Genomic DNA, 3,418 nt, shown 5'->3' with positions numbered 1-3,418 from the left:
TGGACCATCACCAAGATCAGCAGGACTCCACTCCATGGCCAATAAATAACATTCACGCCACTCTTATGGAACAGGGCTTCCGGAGAGCCAGAGCAGCCAGTCTCCCGTGGCTGGGAGGGAAGAGATCATGCGGGGAGACTGAAAGCAAAACCAGAAGGGCAAGGAGGAAGAGGCCTCCCACTCTCTGAGAGAGATGAAATCAGATCATTTATTCCCTCAAACTTGATGTTTAAAACATGCCAAGTAAATTCAATTTTTAAAAAAAAGCATAGGACGGGCCATGATTGGTTTTTGTTTTTTTTTTTTTTTTTTTTTGCATGTTGCTGTACCTAAAACATTTCCCTAAAAATGTCTGAGCTGATTTCCTAAAAATGCCTAAGACATTTTCCCCCTAAAAATGCCCAAATTTGCAATAATTGCAAATAAACCTTTTGTTGCAATCCTAGGGATTATTAAAACTACAATATAGTTATAGGTAATGTTTTCTAGACTGTTGAATAGCTAGACTATGTTTTCTAGACTGTGATACTGGCAGGAGAGCAGCTTCATCTCCACCAAGCTGGGAAAGAGTCCCCAATAAGATAGCTTAAGCAAAAGAGTCCCATAAGATAGCTTAAGCCTGAGAAAATCCTCAGTAAGGGAAATAGGAGATACAAAGAGATTTTGTGGCAGGAGATCCCTGAGAACAGGCTGTTCCAATGCCTCTGGGCTCAAGTCAGGCTTGTGAGGAGCAGACCACCCAGTGATGGGAGAAGTAACAACTGGCCAGTAATTTGTTCCAACATGGCCCTCAATCTGTTCCACCTCTAGACCACTGCTCGGTCTTCCGATTTTCTTTCTCTCCCTTAGTTTCAGTCTTCAGTCTTGGACCTAAAACCCCAGATAGTGTGAACACAGCAATTTATTAATGTAGAAGTATTTTAGATTTTAGATATATAATTTCAGAGCCGGGAAGGGTTTGGGGATGGTTGATACGGCCCAGATTAGATCAATAGTCTCCTCGCTTGGATGGGACCCTCAGGCTGTGGGATAGCTGGAGAACTGGGAAAACTGGCTGGAAAGGAAAGAGGGAGATGGGGAAGGCAGATAAAGAACAACGGAACAGAAACGCTGTGGTGAGGGGCAGCTAAAATTACTATAAGACCTTCTTATAGCATCCATGACTGAAAATCTGGCCTACTCCTGGGCTAGGCTTTGCTTAGCCATTCCGAATGTGACTGGATATTAGAAATGTAACAGGGAAATGATGGTTGGAGGGAATCTCAGTGTAGCCTTTTGTGAGTCCTATGTCCCCAGTCAGTGCTTTGGTAATAGACAGGGAGCCAAATCCTCCCAAATCCTCAGCTTAGGCAAGTGGGATATAGGCTCTTCCCATATAGCAGCACCATCTCCCAAAGTAGCGCATGGGAACTATTATTTACTTAAGAGTTTAAGGTTTTCAAAGCAATAAAGCTTCATGGTTAAGGCTCTGAAACCAGACAGCCTGAGAGTAAATATTACCTCTTATTAGTTGTGGGACACAGGGCAAGTTAGCTCATTTGTTTGGTGTGGATTTAATGAACCAAAGTGTGCCAGGCACCAGGGATATAGCAATGAACCAAAGTCCTTCCCTCTCCTATATGCTAGTTGGGGAGATACACAATGAACAACTAAGTAAATATGTATGTTAAACCATACATATTTGCTAAAGAGAAAAAATGGTGCTAAAGAGAAAAAAACAGAGAGCAGAGAAGGGAGATAAGAAGTACCGGAGGTGTAAGCAGCCGCTGATGCCGCTGCCCTCACCACCGAAGCAGCTGCTGGTGAGCTCCCGTCCTGTCTGCGCTGTCTCAGCTAGGCCGCCGGGCCAGGCGAGCTGAACCAATACTGGACCTGGAGGTGGTGCCTGAGCGCTCTCCGGGGAATGAGCCATGGGAGCCATGGGAATTCACGCTGGGAATGCCTCTGGCTCAGGCAGTAGCCATTCTTCAGAAGCACCGTCGCATCATCAAAAATGTCCAGGTTCTCCACAGTGAACAGTCTCCTCGAAGCCCTGACCTCATCCGTTACCTGACGCAGGACGGGATCACACTACTGTTTGATGCTTTCAATCAGGACTTACGGTGATTGAAGTATATGACTTGACTACAGTAAAGTTAAAATATTGTGGAGTCCATTTTAACTCTCAGGCCATACCCCCACCACTGAGCAGATGGACCAGTCGCTCAGTGCAACCCACCAGGAGTGTACAACTCCGCTGAGCCGCTCTTCCACCTCAACTTCAGAGGACTGTCTTCCTCTTTTCAGTGAGACTCGTGGACAGAGGCTCCCAAGTATGAGCCCAGTTTTGCCCACGGTCTAGTTTCTCTCCAGATACCCACGGAGCAACTGTGAAAGAATGCACATCTACAGGGGAAACAGCCTTCAGGATACCAAGCTCCCATGATGCCCCTGAGCTGTGTCCTGGGCAATATGTACGCTGAGAGTGTCGTTGTTCTTCGAGATGGAACTGGACCCTCAGGTTTATGACTTCACCTACTTGCTGCAGGCTGTGGACCTGACCTGTTAGCAGATGGATGCCAAGATGCGGGTATTTGAACGTTCAGTGGACTTTGGGGATTCTTGCCAAGACGTTCTTAGCATGCTTGGTTCTCCACACAAAGTCTTCTATAAATCAGAAGATAAGATGAAAATTCATTCTCCTTCCCCCCATAAACAAGTTCCATCCAAGTGCAATGACTATTTTTTTAACTACTTCACTCTCGGAGTGGACATCCTCTTTGACGCCAACACTCCCAAAGTGGAGAAGTTTGTCCTTCACACCAATCACCCTGGGCATTATAATTTTAACATTTATCGCTGCTGTGAGTTTGAGATCCCTATGGCCATAAAGAAAGAAAATGCAGATGGTCAGACAGAAACATGCACAACCGATAGCAAGTGGGACCACATCCAGGAGCTCCTGGGTCACCCTGTGGCCTGGCCTGTTGTCCTTCACAGGTCCTCCTCCCCAGACAACACCAACCCATTTGGCTCCACATTCTGCTTTGGTCTTCAGCGATGACCTTTGAGGTTATGCAGAATAACCACATTGCCTCGGTGACCCTGTCTGCCGCGCCCCCCCCCCCCAGCCTGGTGCCCATCTGAAAACAGCAGAGCTCCCCTAGGGACATCACCACCCATGCCCCTCTCCCCCGTGGAACTGTGTGTCACATCCTTCTCAGCGGGTCTTCATGTGACACCTGTGGGTTTTCTTGGACATCTTGCCAATGTTGAAGGGCTGTTGTGATATTCTGAGATGAGGCTCAGGCTGGGTGCTCTGACATAGGATGAGAGACTCAGATATTCTTCTGTCTGCCTCAGCCTCCTGGTGCAACAGGGGACACAGACTGCAAAGAGAAGCACAAACTCTGAGCCTTGATACCTGGACCCAGGAGCT

At 47.2% G+C, this 3,418-nt stretch overlaps 1 pseudogene; it reads left to right on the top strand.

Moving 5' to 3' along the window:
• Positions 1-3,207, top strand: part of LOC102417593 — an 11,397-nt pseudogene extending 8,190 nt beyond the window's left edge.
• The last annotated feature ends 211 nt before the right edge of the window (positions 3,208-3,418 follow it).

This window comes from Myotis lucifugus, unplaced genomic scaffold (genome assembly GCF_000147115.1).
Source record: "Myotis lucifugus unplaced genomic scaffold, Myoluc2.0 scaffold_1858, whole genome shotgun sequence".
Lineage (NCBI taxonomy): Eukaryota > Metazoa > Chordata > Mammalia > Chiroptera > Vespertilionidae > Myotis > Myotis lucifugus.
The sequence above is the reverse complement of the archived record's forward strand: the minus strand, read 5'-3'. Positions and strand labels throughout refer to the sequence as shown.